Source organism: Carcharodon carcharias, chromosome 8 (assembly GCF_017639515.1).
Source record: "Carcharodon carcharias isolate sCarCar2 chromosome 8, sCarCar2.pri, whole genome shotgun sequence".
Lineage (NCBI taxonomy): Eukaryota > Metazoa > Chordata > Chondrichthyes > Lamniformes > Lamnidae > Carcharodon > Carcharodon carcharias.
Genome location: NC_054474.1, coordinates 87,795,785 through 87,810,092, shown reverse-complemented (window position 1 = coordinate 87,810,092; position 14,308 = coordinate 87,795,785).

Sequence of the window (14,308 nt, the reverse complement as noted above, 5' to 3'; positions counted from 1 at the left end):
GTGCAGTTTTGGTTTCCCTACCTAAGGAAGGATATACTCACCATAGAGGGAGTGCAGCAAAGGTTCACTAGACTGATACCGGGGATGGCAAATTTGCCGTATGAGAAGGGATTGGTTCGACTGGGCCTGTATTCACTAGAGTTTAGAAGAATGAGAGGGGATCTGAATGAAACGTATAAAATTCTAACAGGGTTAGACAGACTAGATACAGGGAGGATGTTTCCCCTGGTTGGGGAGTCTAGGACCAGGGGCCACAGTCTCAGGATACGGGGCTGGCCAATTAGGACTGAGATGAGGAAATATTTCTTTACTCAGAGGGTGGCGAACATATGGAATCCTCTACCACAGAAGGCTGTGGAGGCCGGGTCACTGAGTAAATTCAAGAAAGAAATTGATCATTTTTTGGATATTGGGAACCTCAAGGGGTATGGAGAGAAAGCGGGAATATGGCATTGAGGTAGAGGATCAGCGATGATCATATTGAATGGCAGAGCAGGCTTGAAAGGTCAAATGGCCTACTCCTGCTCCTGGTTTCTATGTTTCTGTGACAACATTCAGGCTTGGGCTGATAAAGGGCAAGGCAATGACCATTTCCAACAGAGTATCCAACTATCTGCCCTTGACATTCAATGGCTTCATGGAACCACCGCCCCCCCCCCCCCCCACACCCCACCCCCCTCTTCCCCCCCACTCCTTCCACCCCCCCAACCCTCCACCCCCCTCCCTCCTCCCCCCCAACCCCTCCCCACCCCCCCCTCCCCCTCACCCTCCCCGACCCCCCTCTCCCCCCCACCCCCCTCCCCCTCACCCTCCCCGACCCCCCTCTCCCCCCCACCCCCCTCCCCGACCACCCTCCCCCACCCCCCTATCAACATCCTGCGGGTTACTATCAACAAGAAACTGAACCAGACTAGCCATATAAATACCGTGGCTCTTCAGAGAGTAACTCACCTCCTGACTCTCCAAAGCCCATCCATCATCTATTAGGCCTAAATCAGGAGTGTGAGGGAATACTCTCTGATTGCTTGGATGAGTGAAGTTCCAACAACACTCAGGAAGCTTGATACCATCCAAGACAAAGCAGCCTGCTTGATTGGCACCACATCCACCACCTTTAACATCCACTCCTTTCACTGCCAATGCACAGTTGCAACAGTGTGTACCATCTACAAGATGCACTGCAGCAATTCACCAAGGCTCCTCCAGCAGCCCCTTCTAAGCCCATGACTTCTACCACCTAGAAGAAGGGCAGCAGATGGATGGGAACATCACCACCTGCAAGTTCTCCTCCAAGCCACACCCTATCCTTACTTGGAACTATATCGCTGTTCCTTCACTTTCATTGGGTCAAAAATGCTGGAATTCCCTTCCTAACAGCACTGTGGACATACCTACAACACATGGACTGCAGCGGTTCAAGAAGGCAGCTCACCACCCCCCACCTTCTCAAGGGCAATCATGGATGGGCAACAGATGTTGGCCTGGCCAGCAATGCCGACACCCCATGCAGCACTATTGGAGATGCAGTACTTCACAAGAGATGTGAAATCAAGGACTGACCTGCCCTTTTGGATGGAGGCAAAACAGTGTCCAGACAGGTATTTATCCATCAACCTTCAAGTAAAAACAGATTATCTGGTTACTGATCTCACTGGTCTCTGTGGAAGGTTACTGGGATCAATTGACGAGGACATGGGTTGGGCATATTTCTTGCCACCCCTCAGAAGAAAAGTCTATTGCATACCAGATAGTTTAAAAAAGGCCACCTCACAACAATATACTGTGGATGGCCTTAACAAGCTGAGAATGGGACTTCTGCCCATCAGTAGAAGGAAGTCCTGCCCTCGAGAGCTACCAGCCAATCTGATTGGCTGGCAGCCCTTGCAGTCCCAGCAGCGCCAGAGGTGAGTAGTGGGCACTGCTGGGACTGTAAGCAGTCCCCTGAAAAAGACAGCATGGATGCCCCAAGTCAGGTGAGTCTGGGCTTTTTGGACAGGGAGGCATCAGGCGGAATGGCAGTGGGCTAGCCACCCATCAAATTTTACATACCTTCCTGCTGAAAACACACCCAACGGGGAGGCCACAAAATTCATCCCACTATGCACAAATTGGCTGCTGTGTTTCCTACATTACCATAGCTTAGTTGGCTGTAAAGCATTTATGATATCTTACAGCCATGAAAAGTGCAATTTAATCACTGATCTTTCTTTCTTTTAATGTTAGGCACTTTTTTAAAAAAAAAGAGACTGGAATTTTGAACACCCACCTTATTGCATTCTTGGATATTAAAGTGTTAACATGTGGAGAAATGGCTTGAATAGTGGAGTGACTATTTTTTTTTACTGATGTGCTGAAAGAAGGATGGTCTTCAATACAAAAATAAAATTCATTGGTCAAATGCCACTATCTTTTATGGGCTTGGAAGGCCAAATAATGTTGTATTTAATAAGGTGTTCGGTGTGAAATCCCAACTCCAGCGTTTCATTCATTCAGAAAGAAGTCCAAATACCATGTTTTTGGCCAGTGGTGGTTTTATGGCAGTTTGTGAACACTCTCAATGTGCCAAGAACAGACAGAGACAGGGGAATCTAGCCTGATTTTAATATGATGGCCGGGTCTCAGGAGAATAATCCAGGTGTGCTGTTCTGCCACACTTCTATTTTGAATAGTGCAGCCATTCTCCATGTTAACTGGCTACAAACGGCATCCCAGCACTTGGCCAGTGCTAGTGTAGAGAATCTCCTGACCAGATAGGCTAGCATCAGGCAGTAAGCATCAATAGAAGATCACAATAGGTCCTGGACCAGTGTTACCAAATATGATAAGTTTTGTTATGACTGGTCCCCAGTGAGGTCCCCCAATCTGTTATGACCCCAAATGAGATACCCCAAATTGTTAACTTCTCAAATAGGACCCCAATTTTGTTATGCCCCCTGGTGAGGAGGAATGAACTGGCTCCCCTTCTTTATTCAATCCCCTAGGTTGGTTGCAACAAGGTTAATTTAAAAGGGATCCCTTCCCTCATGGATACCTTTTCCCAGTCCAAATGTATTTATGTTTTTGAATGAACTAATTTAACCAGGCTTTCCTGAGTCAGAGAAAGAGCAAGTTTATTAGTTACTAAAAACCCAAGAAAAAAATAATAAAAATGCAATACGCAAACACACAGATCAGAATCGAAGTTGAGTCCAAAATTAAAAGTTAAAAAAGATATAGGAATCAGTCTTTGGCTTGTCCGTGAGGCATAGATGGTGAAACGTTGTGGTCGTTAAGTTTGGTGATTCCGGTCGAGCTGACTTCGGCAGTTGAGCAGTTGGTTTGGAGCCACTTGGTTCTGCAGGTTAACTGAAGGAACTGTCCTATTTCCATTTTGACTGTGGCTTTGTTGACTTGCCTCCAGCCACAGAGAGAGAGAGAGAAATAGAGATTTTTACTTGCAAGCTCCAGCGACGTCTAGATGATGTTCTTCTGCTGTGATCCCTCACAGCACACACTAGCACACCAGAACTATAACACACCTGTATGACTCTTCTTCAGAGCTCTGAAACAGACTCGAAATGTTAACGCTGTTTCTCTCTCCACAGATGAATCCAGACCTGCTGAGTTTTTCCAGCATTTTCTGTTTTTATTGTATTTATTTACGCTTTTTTATTAATTCCAAACCAGTTAAATAATATTAACTAAGGAGGCAGGGTCAAAATGGTGATCAGTTTTACTCAATTAAAAAAGGCATTTATCCTTCTTGTGGCTATATAAAAGAATATAAGTCTCTCAAAATGTTACATTAAGTTTGTTTTTAAAAATTTAGGACTGTAAATTAAGTTGGGTGAGTAACTGCTGTGACCGTCATAACTGTTGGAATACACTTGTTTCTTGAATATAAGTTGGGAGAAAGGTTTTGCTCAATAGATTTTGTATCTAATGGAAATAGAAACTAATCAATTAAGAGAGAGACACAAACACTTAACCAGTGACAAAGATGGAAGTAACTGTCTCATAGTAGCAATCGCAAAATAGACAACAGACCCAATGCTTTGAAATCCCAGTACGGCCCAAAAGAATGCAAATTACAGCAGAAATCTACGCCTCATCTGCTCCATGGATCCACAAATAAGATCTCACACTTTTGGAGCCATAGTGCACTGTAATCATTGTTCAATTTCATAAACTCAAACTGCAAAGTTTTACATGTCCTTATCATAAAAGGCTTAACAGAATGACTTTTCAATCACTTTTGTCCAGATTTATCCAAACCAGAACAAGTACGTTGCATGACTAGAGTTGGTCCAACTATATTCTTCTCTGGAGCAATATTGCAGGATATACTGAAAGCTAAGAAAATATTGAGCCAAATCTTCTGTGGGCTGGCAATCACTGTCGGATTGCCAGTTCACTCCTTTTTACTTATCCTAGACTGAAGATGCATATTTCTCGCCTGGACTTCCGATCCAGGCTTGTTGGGAAATGTGCAGTCTCACTGCTCCGTGAGTCTCTTCTGTGTTGGGCGGCAGCATCTGGGAAAGTGAAGCCATGCCCTCCAACCAGTAAATATAAATGTCCCAGCCACTGTGGCAGGAGAGAAGATAAGTGTGTAAAGTAAGTGTGTAGGATGGGTGCTGAGAGGGCAGCTGTGGTGAGGTGGGGGTTGGGGGTAGTCGGGTAGTTAGTCAGGAAGGGGGTTGGGTGAGGAGCGGTGGTAGTTGGGGGTTGGGTGTAGTTAGGGGGCCAGTTGGGAGTGAATACCATAGTTTCCCAGGAGGTAATGCGGTTTTAATTCTTCTAACTTTTCGTGGGTAACTATTCTGCTAAGAGAGTCGGAACCATCAGAAGTTTGCAACTTAAATTGAATATCGGATGATTCCGGGTACAGGCTAATTGCCCATTGGAAATTGAAACTTCCCGGGCAACTCCAATGCAGTCCTTTCATGGGGACATTGTGGGACCGAGTGGGGCAGGGCGGGGGGTGGGGGTGTTGTCCTCCCCCAGTGCATCTTCCAGGGTACCTCCAGGACCAGGATATTACCACCCACCCCCCCACCTGCCCCACCACAACCAGAGGGTGGAAGATCTGGTCCATTGTAATAGTGTGTGAAATATAATATAACAATGGTTACAATGTACCTTGTGTGCCTTTTCGGGTGTCTCAAATTAAAAAGTCTAGTCTGGATTTTCTGATTGACAATTTTAATGCCAGCAGAAACTTATTTAAAATGAATGGTTCCCTCTGGTGTTAAAACAATGCCAATCGGAAAAGCCATTCTTTGGATGTTTGCTCCTTTCCCAGAAATACATTCCCGCTACCTCTACTCAACATTTCTGCCATGCCAACTGAGATCAGTCGTTACTTTTAGCCATTAGTCAGTTAAAGAACTTTAAGGAGTGCTCTTTTCTCCCTCAGGATTAGTCATCAAGAAATGAACCTTCAGCGGTGTTGCTCAAGGACTAAAATCATGGGTGTTATACTTCAAAGTGCACAAAAGTATTATGAAATTGAACAATTGATTCCCTGTGCTGTAGCCCTGAGAGCAAAATTAAAAATGTTTTTTTCTTCCTGCAATTGTTTCCATCCTTCCTACTCTAATCCATTCCTTTTTCCTTTATTGCCCGGATAATGTTCTTGTTGTGTGGAAATATATTTTCATTCCATCTCCTCTGTTCCAAATTTTTTTCTTGGAGCTCTCAGTTATGTTTACTTAATGCTAAACTTAATTTTTCATTCCAACTTTTTAAATAGCCCAAGCAAGATTCATCAGATTGGGATTGGTTAAAGAGATCAGGGAAGGAGAAGGACGTAATGGAACATACATAAGGGAGAAAGCTGGGATTCAACAGCGAAGACAGTGCGGAGGTGGGTCCCAGAAAATGGAGTGGGTATTTACCCTTGTTGGCAGGCGTGGGGCAGTGGGCAGAGAAGACTAATGCCCTGGAGGAACCGAGGGATGGTTGATGTCTAGGAACACAGATGAAAAATTAATTCTGGTGTAGTTGGGGGGAGACATGGGTCCAGATTTTCATGGAGCCATTGGAACTCTGTGCCTTATCCAAAATGATGCCAGCTAGTACCCCAGATCCAGAAGTCCCATGCTAATTTCCAACAGATCCTTTTTTTGCTGAGGTGGGGTGGGAGTGGGGGCGGTGTGGGAAGGAAGGGGGTGGGATGGTGATTCACACATTGGGGAAACCCAAACCCAGCAGGGCCATTTAAATTCAGTGGTAATTTTTTGGTACTTTTCCTGTTGCGTGACTTAGGGTTTTTAAGAGTAGATATGAATGTGCATAAAAGATGGATGAGGTCTGTGGAACTGTCAAGCTGCCAAGTTATTTAAAACCTCTGCTCTTTCAATCTTGAACAAAAGCAGCTTGCTGTGTCTCCGCATTCAAAAAAAATTGGTGCTTGCAGTTTCAATAGCTGTTTGTTGACATAAGCCTGAGAGCTATCATTACTACTTAACTGCTTCCACAACCTATCGTTATCACAGTGAGGGCTTAAGTTCACAGTTTGACTGACAGCTCCAAGAGTTTATTAAGGATTAGTTGTCTTTGATTTGGAGCTATGAATACAAAAAAGAATATTTTTGTATATAGCTAAGTGTGTAACAGATAGTTACAACTTTATTTTATTTCATCTCACAATGGACCCTGAGGTCTGCCCATGATGGCACGGAGAACATAATGCCAACTCATGCCCATTGCCCTTAAGTTGGCAAAGGGGCTATAAGGGCCATGGGGGTGGGTAGAGGTGCATAGGTTAGCATAGAGAATATGAGGGGCCATGGTGGGTGGGTGATGGCATAAGTTGGCATGGATGGGGCAGAGTGGATGTGGGTGAGGGAGTGTGAGGGTTGAGGGCTAGAGGGCCTAAATGCTTTTCTTATAATTGGGATGAAGTTCAAGAGCACAAAGGAGGGCATTTTAAACAGCCCGCCCCAGCACTTGGCAGCCCCTGTGGCTGCCTCTGCACTGATTCCCAGGCAGTGGGCCCAACCCCAGCATGCACCCACCGCCCCAGAACAAAAATATGGCCATTTGGGGCTGTTTCTCCTGAGGCAGGTTCTCCCAGCCGGGAAATTCCCCAACTCTATGCTCCCACCTCAGGAGTGCAAATCCGGGCCATGAGTGCAGAACTTAATTTGGGTACAATCCCGAGAATTATGCTGAGGTCGCATCTGGGGCAGCACTGTCACTGGGGGGTGGCGGGGCAGAGGAGGGGGGAGCAGGGGGTGGTCAATGAGAGGGCACCTAATATTTGAGGGTCAATTAGGTGCAAGTGGCATTTTGGGTATGTGCCCATCACTTTCTGGCCAGGAATTGTAGAATTCATGTACCAGCAGGAGTGGGAAGGTTGCCCAGTCTCCTCACCCCAACCCTAACGCACAACTTCTCTGAACAAGGAAGCCAATCTGTCAATATTTTTAATCAAAGAAAATGTATAATTCATTAGTGGCCCAGATGGTTTCCTGGTGCCAAAACCTTGAGGAACATGTTCAATAATCTCTTCCAAGTCTCTCTCCCTAACTGTCACCTTTAACCTACACTAACCCATGTTGTATTCTATCCCTGATTTCCGCACACCTTTATGACTAACTGCACACTTTTGGTACTGAAGGACAATTGCCAGTCTTGGGTCCAATTCCCAGATATAATCTGCTTCCTTTTTTCAAGGTCCTGACTCTACTGGTTTCATTTATGAATTTAGTAATTGTACAGGCTGAACCCTGTTCAGGATCATTAATGAACAGGAAGGGTCCATGTATATAACCTTGGAGCATCAAACTGGATCCTGTCAGGGCTTGAACTGCTGGGGATCTCATTTTTGGAGCAACAGGTGATGGAACTGGCCCAGAGTTCAAATCAGAGCATACAATTTTTGGCCTGAGCCTTTTTTTTTTTGATGGCACGTCCCACCACCTAGAAGGCAAGGCAGGGTGTACATGAGAACACCATCACCTCCAAGTCACACACCGTCCTACTTGGAAACATATCGCCTTTCCTTTATCATCATTCTGTCAAAATCCTGGAACTCCCCGTGTAATAGCATTTTCACTACATTGGCTACAGCATTTCAAATGGAAGGCCCAAGGCCACCTTCTCAAGGACAAATAGGAATGGACAATAAGTGGTGGCCTTGGTAACTGGTGATTCACAAATGCCGAGAATTAATTTTAAAAATATGTGGGGGAAACTTTTCCTCAGGAAATGAGAGAAGTTGAATAAATCACAGGTTGTTAATGAATGAGAAGCTCAGTCAGTCAAAGGCACCCCCTTACTCCAGCTGACTTTCTTGTGTTTGAAGCCTCACTCTTCCTCCCCGGAGGAAGCACCATACCGCAGCTTAACATCTCTCCAGCAGCCTAATTCAGCACATACACCAGCACCACCCTCACCTCTGGTTATTTCATGCTGATTAAAAGGTACGGTTTTCAACAACTGTGTTTCAATAACAAAATTTCTAAGTGGAAAAGAAAAACCACATTTTTAAAAATTAATTGATCAAATAAATTACGTCTATTTTGTGATACTTAATTAGTGTAATGTTAACTTACAAAGGTCTTAGTTTAATTAGATGTTAGGAGAGATGGAAATGCATAGAAATAACTGTCTGGGGAAAGGCAGAAGAAAGAATCAGCTGAGTTTGCAACCGAAGCATCATTAAATAGTAACCTGCACTGCCAACAAATGCAAAATGTGGAAGAGGGGAGAGCAACATCACTATTGTGCAAGTTAATGTTAAAAGCCACAGGGTTTGCAGGTATTGGGTTTGCATAGTTAACCAAGTTGTCTTTGGAAACATTGCAGTCCTTGTGAAGTGGCCAACAGAAATGCAACATGGGGATAAGATGGGGATAACTTTCCTATTTGTCCTTCAGCCCCAATAGGCACAGCTCAGTTGTGATGTTCTTCTACCCCGTAGTTAAATAACTTGCCCAGTATCTCCGGGGGTGGGGGGGATAAAGAAAGTTAATGTGAAATAAAAGTACCTCAATACCAGAAACAGATGTTCTACATGACCACCACCCCCAACCCCCACCCCCCCACCATCGCCACCGCATTTCACTACTATGATCTAACATGGCCTGCCCTTCAAAATTGAGGCAATGGATGAAACTATTGGATCTCCAATCAAAGCCACCTTCTTGCACAGATCCTAATCTGTATTACAGAGATCCATCAACTGTAGACAATCAGTCCCTTCCTATAGACATGACTCGATCAAATGTTTCATTATGTTTAAATTACTCCTAATTGAAAATCAACACATTAAACAAGCAGTGTTTGTAAAATTCAGCTTTCCTGTCAGATTCATTAGCAATTCCAAATTGTATTTTATGTGACAGCAACCTAAAAATGTAATTTCTATTCAATTCAGGAAAATGAACTCTTCAAGTCCTGATTTCACACAATCGCATACCTTCTCCCTGATTGCTGATCTCACACCAGCTCTTTCCTGATTCCTGGGGCTGGGCTTTCAATTGTCCCTGAGAGCACGCATCAAAAATCTCATTTCCCCAGACTGTACTGCAACTGGATCCCACTACCTCTGGAACACAATGCAATTTTCAAAGGTAGTGGGAAGGGGTGCAGCCAGGAACCTGTACCCTTCCAATTAACGGGTTTTTGAGCTCATTCATGTGCTCATTAACACGCCTCAGAGGGGCAGTTTGAAATTTCCAATCAACAGGCATGGGGAAGTGCAGTGTCTAGGAAACAACAGGGTGAAGCTGTTGTGAACACAGTGAGGAGCCATGAGGACTGATGGATGCTCTGGTCAAGAATTGGAGAATAATGCCAAGCTGCTCAACTCCTGGCATAGTTACCATCGCTGGTGCTAACACTCTTGCATTTTTAAGCAGTGGTAGGCTCCTGAGAGGAGCATGAGGCTGCTGCCATCACTTTGACAGCAGAGGTTGGCAGAGGAAACCCTGGTGAACAAACAAGTGCCAGCTGAAGGAGTGGAAATGGGAACAGATTACTCTGATATTGGACAGCGGAGGAAATGACTGGAGGCATCCTCCTGGTCAGGAGGAGGCTAGAAGAGCCGAGAGGGCTGCAAGAAGAGGATAGGGCTACCCAGGACATTGGGTATACTGCCCAAGAGACCTGCAAATAACAAAACACCAGTACCATAGGAGGCTATGCCCATCCAGGCAGCTGGTCTTAGACATTTGTGCTCTGGTCCACAATGACCTGATGCCTCGTGGCACCCATGGCAGTCCCTTGGTTTCAGCCATCAAGGTCAAGGTTATCTAGAATTTGAATACTTCTGGGTCATTCCAAGGATCAGCTGCAGACCTGGGTGGCATCTTGCAGTCAGCAGCTCATCACACCATCAGGCAGGTCATGCCCTATTCTGGCAGATGGGGGGATTCATATATTCTGAGATACATGTGCCAGTTCAAGCACAGAGGGAGTTGAGGGTTTGCCACCTTCAGTGAATTCAGGTCCAGGGAGTCATCAATTGCACCTACGTAGTTGTCAAGACTCCAACCAGCTAGACTCATGAACAGAAAAAGCTTCCACTCAGTGAATGTCCAGCTTGTCTGTGGCCATAAGAAGTGTATCTGGCAGGTGTGTGCTTGGCTCCAGGACAGCTGTTGTGATTCCTTTATTCTGAAAATGCCCCAGTTGGAGCATCTGTTCTGGTCAACATCCAGACTTCATGAGTGGATGCTGGGAGATGAACGTTATCTCTTGAAGAGGTGGCTGTTGACTCCTGTCCAGTACCCAGACACAGATGCTACAACTAGAACCATCTACTAACAAGAACTTGCACTGAAAAGACCATTGACATCTTGAAGATGCGTTTCCATTACATTGACCTGTTGGATTGTGCCAGTACAAGCCAGCCAGGTTTGCACTGCACAGCATGACCATATAAAGAGGACTGGAGCTGGATGAGGATGAGGACCTGGAACTCCATGTCTTCCTTGAAGGAAGACAGAAAGCGGAGGATGAAGAGCTACTACGGAGAAGTCCGGTGCCTAGAATTTGGAGGAAGTCTGCCCTATGCCTCAAGGTGATTGGCAGGCTGGCATTGCTGCAAAGGCTATGCTAATTCAGCAATGTTTCACTTGATCGCCTCAGCCTATGACAAATGACTCTGTAACTCAACTTCCATCAGACAGAGAAATTATCCAGTAGGCGCGCACATTTGAATAATCCCATTGCCACCGAAAGCCATTGAGAATTGGGTCTCCACCATCAACATTCTTCATACCACGCACACAGCATGGAAATGCTCCAGACCCAAGCACACCCAGACCGATGCCCCTGCCCAACCTTCCCAAATATCAAACTTCGAGGGCTGGTATCCTTTCCACGGGTTTAGATAGCCCTGCAAGCCTATGCCGTAATGGCTAATATATGAAGATCAGCCTCTTGGATGAAGATTACTATTGCCAGTTCAGCTATAAGCCAGAAGGAGTCACTGCCTATCACAGAAAATACAAATTTGGTAGTAATATTTTTGTTATATCGCTGATAATTCAGTACCATACATCATGGCATTCACAGCCTTTACAATTCGAATAATCACGGTAACGTAGTATAATTTACAAAAAATGGTTTAATTACCTCCCTAAAATGTTCTTGGTGATTTACACGCGTGATTCATGGGCAAATACAAACTCCAGTATGAAGATAGCAATATTGCTATGCTTAAAATGTTACAGGAATAAGAAAGAAAAACTTCTTAAATTAATGTTTCTAATATTATTTAGACTTCCATTATGAGATTACCTGATCTATTCAGGGCAAATGAAGATGTGAATTTTTTAAATGCATGGAGATTACCAACTAACACTGCTCTTTATATGAAGTTTAGTTTCCAATTCTATGTTCAAAGTATCGCACTTCAAAGGCTGTAGTATGGGAGATACCTTAAAAGGCTGTGGTAGAGTTAGTAGAACACGGTTTTATAGCTAGTGGAGAATGTGGGTGGGCACAGAGTATTTTATGCATTACAAGTGAAAAAAATGATTTTACTGAACCATTGCCAAGACAAGCTCGAGGTCAAAGCTTAACTTGCTGAATATATTAACTGGCACCAGATGTGGGAATCATTATTCCATTGACTACACACCCACTGAATGTAATCGGATATAACCGTCAAACTTTATCAAAAATTCCACAAGTAAAATGAGAGATGTCTTTTGTCCCACAGTTAAAGCAATAAAAAGACATTATATGAGTATTTATTTTCCGTATACCAGTGTTTTTCCTCTACTTAGAGCATTGACTATCTGCCAGGATGTGGTTTTGTGACATCAGTCATACTTCCTTAACTCATTCAAGATATGGCCATTCTAAAATTATTTTGTGTCTCTTTTTTTCTCTCTCAATGCAATCTTTCTTTCCCTCTCTTTATTTTTCCCTCTTTACTCGATTTGACTCTAATTCACTCTCCTTCTCTGCATTCCTCTATTTCCTTCTCAATCTTTAAATCTCATTGATTAAACAAATATATTTTATTGATTATACAACAAAGGTTACAGCATCTCTACCACCCAGAAGGGCAAGGGCAGGGGGGTTATGAGAACACCACCATCACCACCCCCAGCAATTGTCTTTATATAGCACCTTTAATGTAATAAAACACTCAGGTGTGTTATCAAATAAAATTTAACACTGAACCATGTAAGGAAAATATAGGTCAGGTGACCTGAAGCTTGGTCAAAGAGATAGGTTTTAAAGAGCATCTAAAAGGAGGAAAGAGAGGTGGTAAGGTTTAAAATGGGAATTCCAGAACTTAGGGACTCAGCAGCTAAAAACACAACTGCCAATGTTGGAGCGATTAAGATCAGGGATGGGCAAGAGCCTAGAATCGAAGGAGCACCGGTTATCTCAGGGGTTTGCTATAGGAAGCTACAGAAATAAGGAAGGGGTGAGACTGTAGCAGGATTTGAAAACATGTTTGAGAATTTTAAAAATTAAGGCATAACTCAATCACTGAGCCAATGTAAACCAGTGAGCACCTCCAAGATATTCCCCAAGTCACGTGCCATCTTGACTTGGACATATATCACCACCCCATCTCTGTCACTGAGTCAAAGCCTTGGAACTCTGACCTAACTGTATTGTGCGACGTACCTTCACCATATGGCCTGCAGCGGTTCAACAAGGTAGCTCACCATCACCTTCTCAAGGGCACCCAATTATAGGCAGTAAATGCTTGCCTTGGCAATGTTGCCACCACATCCCGAGAATGAATAAGTAAAAGATAAGATTTCCCTCTCAACTAATAACACTGAAAAACAGTACAGTCATTTGCCTCATCCCCTGTTAGTGAAACTTTCTGTGCAGAAATTGGCTACTTCATTCATCTACAAAGGGAAAATTCATCCCACCAGCCTGAATTGGAATTATGCCCAGTATCAGAGGACATGAAAAGATATTGTTCAAGTCCACCACACCACCTAGTCAGCGGAAAATAAATCTTTTGGCAGAAAAAACTTTGTCAGAAATTAAAACTTAAAAGCTTCAATCACTATGACTACATATAAATTCTTACTTGGAATATTCTGGAAGAAATAGAAACAATACACAGATTACACACATTTCAAATATCATGCCAGAATATATTATTACAACACTTGGCTACAGTGTTTATTCAAAAGTGAATATTGTAACTTAAAACTGAAATGAAAATTGTGTTGATCTTTCATTTAAATATTCCAAAGGGAGGAAGAGCTGGCCTAAATGAGAACCTTTCAAGCAGAACTTAATCATTTTAAGGGTTATAGGATTATAGGGATAATCAAAAAATATCTAGTGAGTTATGTCCTAGAACAATTGATTTTGGTACTCCCTCAACGTTCTTTTTGAATCTCACCCGAGCTTGCAACTCTGTGTTCTTGATCACAAAGGCTGCCTTTCCTTGCTCTGCAACACCACTTGCCACAACACCTGTTGCTGGAACCCTAATTTAGTACTCCAAACTTGACTATTCTAATGTTCCCCTGACTGGCATCCTATTTTCCATTCTCTATAAATTGAGCTCATCCAAAACTCTGCTATTGGCATAGCCTGCTCACCCACACTGCGCTCATTGATTTACCTTGATTCCTGGTCTAAAAGTGCCTGGATTTAAAAATCCTCATCCTTCTGTTCAGTGAGGGGAATGGATTGAGAATTGGTTAATGGACAGAAAGGAGAGAGGAGGAATAAATGGGCCATTCTCAGGTCAGTAGGCTGAGACTATGGGGTACTATGGATAAGTGCTTGGTTCCCAGCTACTCATAATCTATATCAATGATTTGGACGTGGGGGCCATATATAATATTTCCAAGTTTGCTGATGACACAAAACTAGG